Raw genomic sequence first — 13,699 nt, 5'->3', positions numbered from 1 at the left:
CGCTTGGCCATGCCACTAAAAAATCTGAGGAGTGGGGATCTGTAAGTTTTATTTTATTTTTCTTAGGTTTTGCTTCGCCTACGAGGTGGTGGCGACAATGACGTGTTGAAATAAGGTCTATTTGGTTTCTCCCCACCTCGACGACGTTCGATCAGACGCTAATGAAGGATTGTGATAGTTTGCATCCCCAGATCTATTATTTCCCTTCAGTTTGTGTGTCTTTCAAGAAGAGGTTTTGGCTGACTATTGATGTGGCGACTACGACATCTTCTGTGTTGTTCTTTGGCTTGGCCCGGTTTCTTCAAGCCTCTATGCTAGTCGTGTTGCAAGCATATTCTACGGTGATGCTCCAGCCAATGTTGCTTCAGCGGTTTTTATATCTCGTCTCAAGGGGCGAGTGGCTATTGCAGTCTTTAAAGCCTAGTATGGCAAGGGCATTCGCAGGTGTCACTTTTCTTTGTTGTTGGTTCAGTGCATTTTTCAATCTTCGGCGAGTTACATACAATCAATGGAAGAAGTGCTTAATTTTTTTTACTGGTCCTTCTACGTCAATTGTCTATCGTCGTACTGGCCTTTGTTTTCCTCGATATTAATCGGATATAAGATGCCCCTTGGGTGTCGTTATTAAAAAATGTTACCTTATTAATTGTTTCACTTCTTAACCTTTGTAAAAAAAATCAATGACGGTAAAACAACTCCTCTGGCTGAGATCGAATTACCTCGCGAGCAGTATATAAGCTCCTCGACGGCGTTAATGAAGGATAAGAAGGAAACCCCTTATTTTATTGCCTTTACTTTTTTGCACTTAGAAACCCTAGTTCTAGTTGCTCTTATAGTTTTCCCCAATTTTGGCGAGGATCCCCACCTAAACCTTCCGACTTTCTCCACGATCCTGACAAGGGTATGAGAGCCTTATCGGCCAAGATTCAAGGGATCTAGTCCGTCTCTGGTGTTGGAGTAACCTTTAGGTTCTTAGGTCCGGCCATACATTAGTACAACAACTGTTGACTAGGAGCAATATATATAGTTGTACAACATCTTGTGCTTGTGCCAAAAAATTAGGTGGTGTAGCAACAAAAATCATGAACAAGTAGGTTGCACCACATGATGCCTTAATTTGTATATCACCTCACTAATGCAGAATCTTGCTACTTGTGATATTGCTGGGATTCCCATAAGAGAAAAGGGCGACGTAGTATAGTAGCAAATAGTATTTCGCTTAGTTAAAAACCAAGGTTTATCGAACCAATAGGATACGACACACAAACAATATTGGCAATACCTACACACACAGAAAGCAAATGTTTGCACCTAACAAAGGCAAGGGGGCGACACTCCCCTTGTTCCTGCCAGTTGCAAGTATCAAATCTGGTAGTGGTAGATATAATAAATAAAAGTAAAAAAGAAAACAACAAGGAATTATAAGGTTTGTTTTAATATAGAAGTGAATGGACCCAAGGGCCATAGCGTTCACTAGAGGCATCTCTCTCATAAATAGCATCGGGGGGTAAACAAATTACTAGTGGGCAATTGATAGAAAAGTGCATAGTTATGATGATCATCCATGGCATAATTAATATATAGACATTACGTTTGTGACTAGTAGACTGTTAAACTTACTGGCGTCTACTACTATTACTCCACCCCAAGACCGCTATCCAGTATGCATCTCAAAGTATTAAGTTCATGACAAACAGAGTAACGCATTAAGCAAGATGACATAATGTAGACAAAATAAGATCATGCAATATGTTCAAACCCCGTTGTTTTACCCTTAGTAGCAACAATACAATATGTGTCTTGCAACTCCTCCTGACATAGAGTAAGGACACCGCAAGATTGAACCTACCACTATGCACCACTTCCGTTGAAGATCTAATCATCAACTTGGCTAAAGAAAACTCATAGATCGGAAAAGGCATACATAGCTATGCACCACTTCCACAATTCATCAGATCCCAACAAACACATCGCAAAAGTTTACATTAGATTGATCTCATATGAGATCATTGTATTGAAGATCAAAAGGGAGAGGGGGCATCTAGATAATTCTATGGACCTATAGGTCCTGTGGGAACTACTCATACATCATCATGGAGGCATCAAGGTTGGTGAAGATTGCCCTCCCAATGGTTTCCCCCTCCGACAGTGTACCGGCGGAGGCCTCCAGATGGGATCACTTCGGAACATAGGCTTGCGGCCATGGAAGAATTGTTTCGGGTCTCACTCTGGGGGTTTCTGAATATTATGGAATTTATAGGCCATGAATTAGGGCAAACGGAGCCACGAGTGGGCCACAAGGCACCTGGGTGCACCCTACCCCCAGGGGGCATCCACTTGCCTTGTGGCTCCCTCGTGCATCGTCTGGTCTCCTCCCAAAGCTTCCAGGGTCTCTTTATATCAAGAAAAATCGTCAAAAAGTTTCATCATTTTTGGTATGGATTTCCTGAAAAACCAAAAACATGCAGAAAACAGGAACTAGCACTGGACACTGAGTTAATAGGTTAGTCCATAAAAACAATACAAAATGGTTTATAAAGTATATAAAAGTGATAATGTAATAGCATGAAACAATAAAAAATCATAGATATGTTGGAGATGTATCAAAGCTCACCATCCTCTCCTTGTTTCTCCTGCGATGACCACCTCATGGTCGTTAGCATCTTGCTTCTCTTGGATTGCCATTTTGCATCCGGCGGTGGGGAGGACTTGGTGATTTGCGCGGAGAGGAGAGGCAAACAGGAGAAAGCCTGGAAGGAGGCAGAAACATGAGCACCATCCCTGCCCTGACTCGGCTCCCGACTCGCTCCCCGACGTACTCTGCTTGACCGGACGCGCTCTGGGCTATTTGGGAGTGGCGCACCATCCCTGTGATATGCTTGGCCCGTCTCTAGTTATGGGGGTGAGCCGACTCTAGCGGGAGATAGGAGAGGCGGAAGACAGAGGAAGCAGCATGGGGGGCGTGCTGACTAGCTTATTTCGGCGACCGACCGGCTACCCTCCAACTTGCATCTTGTTGCGGCTGCAGCTGTGTGATGCCGGAGCGTCTGTGTGGCTGTCATATGGTTCGATCCCAGGGTCAAACGGAGTTAACCCTACTGAATCCTAAAGTTTTCTGGGCCAGAAGGTTATCGTATTGGTAACAAACCCAGGTGCGATCCACCAGGGCCAACAGTCAGAACGGACCACGTGAATCTTGACTTATCGATTCTTGCCCTCGATCTCCCAAGCTCGATAGGTACGCTGGCCACTCGAGTTTGCAACATAATTCCTGTCACTTGGGGAGATGAGTGATCGAAGGCGATTCGGCGAACCGAAGAAGAAGGGTTAGTGGTGACACTGTAAAATCCTTTGATTCTGAGCGAGCCACGGTGGTGATAATCCAACAACCTTCCTTGCAACCCACAATCATCCTTGGATGTTGTCAGTGCATCAAGTGCCCCCTTAATGGTTTTGGAGTATTGAAGACAAATGGGTTGAGGGACTAATGTGTTTGTGAGTGTACACATGTGTTAGTCCATGAAGGTTTGGTTTAACCCATGGAAGATGACCCCTAAAAATGTATTTCTTCAGGTGAAGAAATTGGTAAGGCCTTTGAAGAAATTAATGTGAAGACTTTGTTTTTATAGTTTTCTTCTTATTTTTGTGTCATAGGAAAACCTGTACTGTTAAAGCGGGTCTAGGTGAATCATATTTCACATTTCCAAAGTGATGCTCAAACCTATACATACACAAGCCGCTTCGAGTGAAGCCTTTGGAAATCTCCGGAATAGCTGACGACTTTGCTAGCGATAGTGACGAAGTTCATCTGGTCGCTGGCGAATTTGGTCACACTGAGGAGTTAGGATTTTGCTAGTGTGATATGCCTATCGTGAGGAAATTGAGTGCCCCAACAAAATTGAGAGTTCAATTTCTGACCATTGTTGCGCCGCGTGCCAGTTGTCGAGTGGATCCTTATCCTGACAACGGTCATGTCTGAGAAGGGCATTTATGACAATTCATGTCTGATTGCCCCTGTCTATATGTAGCGATCCAACCTCAGGCGGTAAAATCTCTGTGCATAAGTGTCATCCCTGGATCGGTAATGCTGACACACACAGTACTTGAAGGATTTATAACAGAGTTCAATCACACACTTATTACATTGAATGTCTCAAAAGAGAACTTATTACAATAGATATGGCTTAAGGCCATCTAAAAAGATAACAACGGAAGGCTTGGAAGATAAAGTGAGTCCATCAACTCCAACGACATAGCTGAGTGCACGACAACGACCTAGCGCACCTTACTCTTTGTCTGAAAAGTCAGCAATATGATATGTTGCAGCCCGAAACGGGCCAGCACATGGAATATGCTAGCAATGTAACACAGTAGAGCAATGAACAGAATAAATACTATCACTACATGCATATATGGCCGGTGGAGGCTCTATGGTTATAGTGTTTTGCGAAAAGCCAATTTTCCCCTACAACAAAGGAATATATTTTGTTTGACTATCATGGTAGTTGTTAAACATTGAGAAGGTTCCTCCAACTCAATCCCAATTAAGCAGTATTAATAACCCAACAAATTAATTAGAGTGATGAGATCAACATGATAATCCAAGAACCAGATACTCAAGATGTCCATAACCGGGGACACGGCTAACCATGATTAGTTTGTACACTCTGCAGAGGTTTGCGCACTTTTCCCCACAAGACTCGATCTCCTTCGTTGGATTTCTCGCACTTCATGATGTTTGAGAAACGAATGACCGAGACACAGTCTTTCAGAAACGTTAACTCTTTACTCTGGGTAGACAGTACCACCTACATCCCCTACATCTGCTAGCCTACCACTGAAAGAGGTCACGCAACATACTCAACTATGCCAGAGCCCATAATGGCTTGTGGCTGCACACGGAAGTTTCTAGCATGAATAATCTTATGATCCCTTTGAGCCTGGGTGGCATTCCATAGGGTGATCACACGGGTAATCCGGGATCCCCTTGGGCAAGCACTGGGTTCTCCAGGTGCCCGGGCAACCACTGGGTGCTCCAGGGTGCCCCAACCAATCCACCCAGATGTGTATTTAAGTAGCCTCCTTAAGTTAACCATTAATTGACAACTCTCACATCTATCATGGATACACTCAACCAATCCATGTCTACGAGCATAGCATAGCAGTATAAGCATAACGTAGTAACCCCCAGGGTTTGAATGCAAGACAATAGGTTCCTACCTCATCAACTACTTCCCAATACCCACATGTTAATCACAACCTAATCATGTAGTGTTTGAGGGTTGTAACTAATGCATAAAAACTAGGTAATAAAAGGGTATGATCAATGTGTTACTTGCCTTGCTGACGATCCGCAAACCCTAGAGACTCGTAGTAGCACGCTTCGCACTCCGGAAATTCTATCGCAAACAAACAATAGCATACATAAGCACTCAAGCATAGATGCAAGGGTAAAACTCAAATAAGAAGATCGAATCTGAAAGTTCAACTGAAGAGATTCGATTTGCAAAAAGAATCAATCGAATCGGAACTACGGAACTGAAACTATGATCAAAAGAACTTCGAATTCAAATCTACTTGAAACCAAATTTTAAATTGTCAAAACCTTGTTCAAGTTGATTAAATAGAAAGAGGGGTTCGAGACGAAGATTTTGGCGTTGGTTTCACTGGATTTGGACGAACGGTGAGAAAGTTGCGAGGGTTTGAAGATCAGGGGCTAATCTGCGATAAAAATAATCACGGATAGGTCCCTGGCCGAAAATAAACGGAAAAAGAAAATTCTATCGGACGAACGTCCACTAACAGAGATGAATGGGCGAATTCGTTCGTTAAAACGAACGAACGAACGAACGTTTGCAAACGGAACTAAACCGAGAAAAACTGAACCGATCTAAAAAAACAAAAAAAACGATCTAGGGTTTTAAGAAAAACCGGCGGTTTTTACCTAAAACCGAAAAAACGATGGCGGCGGCGGATCCGACGGCGGCGGCTTCCGGCGAGGCGCGGCTGCGGGGCGGCGCGGGCGGCAGCGCGCGAGCGGCGGCGGCAGCGCGACCGGCTCGATGGCGGTGCAGAGGCGGCGGGGCGGGTCGAGGAGAGGAGGGGGCGACGGGGGCGGCATTTAAAGGGGAGGGGGTCCGACTTCGCCCATGTGGCAAGCCGCGGCGGCGGGGGCGGTGACGGCGGCTGGGCTTCGGCCCAGTTCGGTCCAGGAACCTTTTTTTTAATAAAAACAATTTCGCCGAAAATGAAAAATCCTAAATAAATATAAAAAATTCTAAAAATACCAAAAACAATTTTCACCGTCTAAATAAAATATTTAGAACAAAGTGAACATTTTCTTGGCCTAAAATGCAGTTTTGAAAAATGCATATTTTTTCTAATTCAAATAAAATAGCAATAAACTCCAAATAAAATTATTTATTTGATTTTAACATTTTTCCTCCAATATTTCTTTTATTTTCGAGAAGTCATATTATCTCCTCTCATTTATTTTTATATTGGAAATATTTTCGGAGAGAAAAATAATTAAAACCAAAATGATCCTCTTTTCAATACTTGAGAAAAATTCAAATATGAAAATGAATGAAATCCCCAACTCTCTCCGTGGGTCCTTGAGTTGCTTAGAATTTCTAGGATCAAAATCCAAAATGCAAATAAAATATGATATGCATATGATGACCTATGTATAACATTCCAAATTGAAAATTTGGGATGTTAGAAACCTACCCCCCTTAAGGTGAATCTAGCCCTCGAGATTCGGGTTGGCTAGAAAATAGGTGTGGGTGGTCTTTCCGTAGATCTTCCTCTCGTTCCCAGGTGGCTTCATCCTCGGTATGGTGGCTCCACTGAACTTTGGAAAACTTGCTGCTGCGTGTAACTCGGCTGGCAAACTAGAGAATCTTGACAGGTTTCTCCTCATAGGTTAGATCACTATCCAACTGAATTGCTTCCAGGCGCACTGTATCTCTCAGAGGGATATCGGCCATCTCAGCATGGCACTTCTTCAACTGAGAAACGTGAAACACATCGTGAACTCCTGACAGTCCTTCGGGTAACTCCAACTTGTAGGCCACTTCTCCCATACATTCCAAAACTCGGTATGGTCCTACAAATCTCGGGGCTAACTTTCCCTTAACTCCAAAACGTTTAACTCCTCGCAGAGGTGACACTCGAAGATATGCTCTGTCTCCGATTTCGTAGACTACCTCCTTGCGTTTTGAATCTGCGTAACTCTTCTGCCTGGACTGAGCTACCTTCAGTCTATCCCGAATCAACTTAACCTTCTCTTCGGACTCTTTGATCAAATCTGGTCCAAACAACTAGCGGTATCCAACTTCATCCCACATCAATGGTGTCCTGCACCTCCTTCTGTACAAAGCTTCGAAAGGTGCCATCTTCAAACTGGCCTGGTAGCTGTTGTTGTATGAGAACTCCGCGTAAGGCAAATTGTCATCCTAACTAGATCCATAATCTAGCGCACAAGCTCTTAACATGTCCTCCAGAATCTGATTGACTCTCTCAGTCTGCCCATCTGTCTGCGGATGAAAGGCCGTACTAAACTCTAGCCTGGTACCCAAAGTCGGGTGCAGCTGATTCCAAAACTTCGAGGTAAACTGTGTTCCTCTATCTGATACGATGGTCCTCGGAACTCCATGCAGACATACGATCCTGGTCATATATATCTTGGCCAACTTCGCACTCATATAGGTGGTTTTCACTTGGATAAAGTGGGCCACTTTGGTCAAACGATCCACTACTACCCAGATAGAATCATATCCAGATCGGGTCCTGGGCAATCCGGTGATGAAATCCATGCCAAGCTTATCCCACTTCCATTCGGGTATCGGCATAGGCTGCAGTAATCCTGCTGGCTTCTGATGTTCTGCCTTCACTCTCTGACACACATCACATACAGCTACATACTCGGCAATATCCTTCTTCATACCAGTCCACCAGAAACGCTCCTTCAAATCCAAATACATCTTGGTGTTTCCGGGGTGTATCGAGTATGGCGAGTCATGAGCTTCCTGAAGTATCAACTTCCTGATCTCTGCATTATTGGGTACATAAACACGGTCCTCAAACAACAAGGTGTCATGCTCATCCTCACGAAAACCTTTGTCTTTTCCTTTACTCATCCTCTCCTTTATCTCGGCAATTTCCTTATCATCCTTTTGAGCTTCTCGAATCTTTCCCAATAATGTTGACTGAACTTCCAATGCTGCAACAAAACCTCTAGGGACTATCTCCAAACGAAGCTCCCTGAGATCTTCGGTCAACTCCTTTGGTAATCCTCCGCTTACGAGGGTATTGGCATAACTCTTCCGGCTCAAAGCGTCTGCTATGACATTGGCCTTGCCTGGATGATAGTGCAACTTCATATCATAATCTTTTATAAGCTCCAACCATCTCCTTTGCCTGAGATTCAGCTCCTTTTGTGTGAAAATGTACTTCAAACTCTTATGATCCGTGTACACATCACAACGATTTCCAATAAGAAAGTGTCTCCAGGTCTTGAGCGCATGCACTACAGCTGCTAACTCCAAATCATGTGTGGCATAATTCAACTCATGCGGTCGAAGCTGACGTGAGGCATATGAAACAACTCTTCCGTCCTGCATAAGTACACCTCCAAGTCCTAAGCGGGAAGCGTCACAATACACTTGGATATCTTTGCGTATATCCGGCAGAATCAGCACTGGAGCTGTAACCAAATGTTTCTTCAACTCCTGAAAACTTGCCTCACATTCATCTGTCCATTTGAACTTGGTGTCTTTCTTCAACAACTCCATCATAGGCTTCGCAATCTTGAAAAAAATTCAATGAATCTCCGATAATATCCCGCGAGTCCAAGAAAACTGCGGATCTCTCCAACTGAGGTGGGTGATAGCCAATCAGTGACTGACTTAACCTTGGTAGGATCCACGGCTATACCTTCTCCTGATATAACATGTCCAAGAAATCCTACTTCCTTCAACCAAAACTCGCATTTGCTGAACTTGGCATATAGCTGATGTTCCTGAGCTTCTCGAGAACTAAACGCAAATGCTCCTTGTGTTCCTCTTCATTCTTCGAGTACACCAAGATATCATCAATGAACACCATGACAAACTTATCCAAGAACTCCATGAACACCTTATTCATCATACTCATGAAATAGGCTGGGGCATTAGTCAATCCAAATGACATAACCGTATACTCATATAACCCGTACCTTATGGTGAAAGCTGTCTTGGGTATATCCTGTTCTCGAATCTTGAGCTGGTGGTATCCTGATTGCAGATAGATCTTGGAGAATACTTTAGCTCCTTGCAGCTGGTCAAACAAATCATTGATCATCGGCAGTGGGTACTTGTTCGTTATTGTCACTTCATTCAATGCCCGATAATCAACAACCATTCTCAAGGATCCATCCCTCTTCTCAACCAAGAGCACTGGGGCATAACTCCTTGATCTGCTTCTTAATCTCCTCCAGATCATTTGCGGGCATCCGGTATGGTCTCTTCGATATCGGTCCGGTGCCTGGCAACAGCTCTATCAAAAACTCAATGTCTTGGTCCAGCGGCATGCCTGGTAACTCCTCTGGAAACACATCCGGGTAATTCTTCACTACAGGCACTTCCTCCTGAACAACTCCGGAGAGGGAATTTACTTGGGTCCTCCTCGGCGCATGCCTGGACACATACTTGATCCTTTTCCAACAGAATTTTGGAATGCAACTCCAGACTATTAAAAGACATCATGAGAGACTTCGCGTCAACAGAGATGGCCTGGCGGAAGAATTTGAGAAGGACAAGCACGATCGGAAGTAGCCATCGGAGACATGAACAAGACCTGGAGAGTTTGGCGACGTTGAAGATTTATTGACCTTTAGAAGACCAAACCCCTGTTATACACTTACGTTAGATGCAACATTTGTGAGCTGTCATTTGTTTGTTGTTTTTCTGACAGCCACAAAATAAAATCTGTCTTTTCAAAACTTTTGTTTGTTTTGTGTGTACCCCTCTCTATCTCTCTTATCTCACCCCAAAACCCATGGACCCAATAGAGGATGAATGGAGATGAACTCATATTTTCTGGACCGATAAGTCAATTGGAGACAGACTGATGGATTCAGAACATGGAGGATCACATGAAGAATAACACTATAGCTGGAAAGGATATGACCCAGCATGCTCTTCAGTGTTTTGAAAGAGGTGCTGCTACTTGGTGGAGGATGTACCAAACCATCAATGGATGTCAAGGAGTAACCACTTGGAAAGAAATTAAGTTGACTTTGCCAAAGTCTCGGTTTGTGTCCCAGAAATTGAAGCCTTATGGAAATGATATGAAGAAACCTTGTGCATGCAAGCTCTGTGGAGAAATAGGACACAACCATAAAGAACACAAGGATGAATGCCCTAATTGTGAAGGAAGTCACCCAGCTGAAGAATGCCCAACTAGGCAGGCCATTTGTTTCTTGTGCGAAGGGACTACCCACTACCCTGCTCAGTGTCACATTTACCCCATGGTACAAAGAACCATCCAGCAGAAGAAAGAAGTAATGAAAGGAGCCCTCATGGAAATTTTAGAAGAACATGTGATGAAGGAAGAGGTGGAGGACACACCCGAAGGAGACCCAATTAAACCCTGCACCAAGTCATGCTATTCATGTGGAGAAGAAGGACACATCTCCCAGAATTGTTTGAATGGGGACCTAGTGGAATTTCCGACAGAGGAAGTAGAGTATGATCCACAGGAAATAGAAGCCCTGATTGGAACGGAAAAGTCCAAGAAGAGAAATAGATTGGATTCCAGGAAGGACCTGAGTCATATCACCTGTTTCAGGTGTAAGGAGTCAGGGCACTACTTCAGCGGTTGCCCAAAAAAGGAAACCTCGAGACTTGTCAGAAGTAATATGTTTTCGTTGTAAGGGAGCAGGGCACTTTGCCAGAGAATGCCCCAAGGAGAAGGAGACTTGTGATTAATAGTTGAGTTGCAACGAGGAATACAGTACTAGTAGTGGGGACATTTCTTTTATTAGTGAGGTGTTGAGTTGATGCATGTAATAGAAATGCAGGAGATTGAAATAATTTGATAATCAATAAAGTTAGTACCGTGGGTACTGATTTGGATTTTACGAGTTGTTACTCTATGAAGAAAGATTTTGACCATTTTCGAGGATATGAGAAATATGGTCTATGGATGAATTTGTGCATTTCAAGGGTGGTAGTACCCTGTGAGGACCCTTGACCCCTGGAAAAGAAGATGATATTACACGGAGTGGACTTTGGACAAAATAAGTACGAGTTTTGTCTCGATATGTGGGCTATCCCAAGAATATGAAGGGATGAAGTACTATTGGATATAAAGGAGGTAGAATGTTGGTAATATGGAGCAATTATAACTCCATGATGAGTCTGAGTAATCACGTCTTAGTTGGTACCAATAGAAGGAAGGGAGACAGTACAATTGGATGGATTTTAAGTATGCTAGGAAGCTGGATGTTGGAATAATGATCAGTTGCCCCGATAATGAGTTCAAGGATTACAAGTGATGAGATGGGCCATAACCCACAGGCCCCAGGACCTGCCAAGAAGCAAGCACACTCTTGCTGAAGGAAAAACCCTGGAAGAAGATATGCCTTTATCAACAGACGATCTTATAGGAGTAACGCAAAACCCGAGAGATGTGAAGAAACGATAGATGTTTGTTTGGCTTGCAGAATACATGGATTTATCCGAACTTAGTTTGTCGACAAGAGAAATTCTTCAATGCTTGTTAGGATGACCGAGTGTTAGAATGCGAGATTCGCTAAACCATATACGAGGTAATGATTTGGATGCGGGATGGATTGATCACCATACCGACTTACTCTTATTATTCGCCTTGCTATGTGGGATGGTAAATCTGAGTGACTTACCCATAGTAGAGCGACGACGATCAAAACCTTGTTTAAACCTTAGAATGGTATGACAATCTTCCCCTTGTACAAGGCAGCTGTTCCCAGTCGTAGGTCATACAGTGAGAATGAAGCCCAGACCCGTTTTCTGCAGGAACCCAGTCAACTTGTCTGATGACCACCATGAGATATCTATAGTTGTTTAGTATTGGCGCCAGACCCGTCAGATAAGAAGACCCAGTCATGGAAGAACCTTACCAAGATGGAAGGACACAGGAATTGGGGAAAAAGGTTATGCCACTACCGGAAGAGCCCAGAGAAGGAATTTTCCCGAGAATCTGAGAAGACTGACATTGTCAAGAATAAGGATGGAGTATAGGAGTTTTGATGGAACCGTAACAATGCTTCTAATGGTGGTAGCACCCGAGACCCCCGGAGACGATCGATGGATTTTGAGAAGAACCCCAAACCTAACCTATTTCTTTCTAGCCTCTCCGAATCTCGAGGATGAGATTCATTTTAAGGGTGTTAGGTTTGTAACATCCCAAAATTCTAAATTTTGGAATGTTATATTAAATAAATAGTTTTCGTTGATTGTTTGATTGTTGTGTGATTGATTGGCTGAAAGTGAGTGAAATTGAAACTTTTGAAAGTTAAATGAGAGGGAATAAAAGGACTTTGCCAAACTTTCATTTTTGCATTTATGATCTCCATGAATTCAAATTCTTTTCAAATACAAAACCCTAGAGAGAAGATGACATGACTTCTTCCATTTATTTAAATGAAAAGGGTTGTTGAAAATATTTCAAACTCAGAAACTTTAAGCAACTCAATGATTTTCATGAGAGAAGATAAAATAACTTCTTCAAAACATATGAAATATGAGTTGGAAGTCTAAAAGGATCAAATTTAAAGTCATTTTGAAATTATTTTCAATTTGGAGTAATTTGGGGTTTTATTCAAATTATTTTTCTCCAAAAATTAAATATATGGAAAATAGGGTAAAATGATTCCGTACATCAGAAAATTGGAGAGAAATAAACTTGAAATCATTTTGGAATTTAAAAAATGATTTTTATTAGATTTTATTGCAACAGTAGCACTCTCTGTTTTATTTAAAAAAATTCAATTTTATTTAATGTTAGAAAAATGTTCATGTTGTAAAAAATCTTTTTCTGAAAATTTTGATATATTATATGTCTGTACTATATTTTTATTTTATTCGATTTTATTTTATTTTATCACTTGTTTTAAAAAAACTCTCCTCCGCCGCCGAACTGGGCGGCCCAACAGGCCGCGGCCCAGCCCACGTCACGCTGCCGTCCCCGACCCCGGGAGGTCTCCGCCTCCCGCACGCATCGCTACCGCCATGGACGCCGTGGCCGACTCGGCCACCCGCCGCCTTGTCCCCTCCGCCAAGGCAGACCCGCCCCGCCCTCCTATAAAGCGCCGCCCCCGGATCCCCTCCTCGCTTCGCGCCGCCACCCGCCGCCCACGCATCACGCGCCGCCGCTGCCGCCTTGCCCCGCGCAGCCGCCGCCGCCGCTGCGTAGCGCCGCCCGCGCCGGAGTTGCCTCGCCCGCAGCCACCGCCACGTCCGCCACCGCTGGATCCGATCCGCCCCGAACCGGTATAAACCGCCCCGGTACGGTTTAATTTTTTTAGGTTTTCTTGGTTTTTCTTCTAAAGCCGGTTTTAGTTATTAGTTAGGTTAACTAGTGGACGTTCGCTAGTTTAGGATTTGTAGCGATCGGTTTTCGTCGCTTATGCTTCTGTAGCGAACGTTCGTCTGATAAGTTTTTCCTTTTCTGTTTT

The sequence above is a fragment of the Aegilops tauschii genome, chromosome 1 (assembly GCF_002575655.3).
Source record: "Aegilops tauschii subsp. strangulata cultivar AL8/78 chromosome 1, Aet v6.0, whole genome shotgun sequence".
NCBI classification, from domain to species: domain Eukaryota; kingdom Viridiplantae; phylum Streptophyta; class Magnoliopsida; order Poales; family Poaceae; genus Aegilops; species Aegilops tauschii.
Note: the sequence above shows the minus strand (reverse complement) of the source record.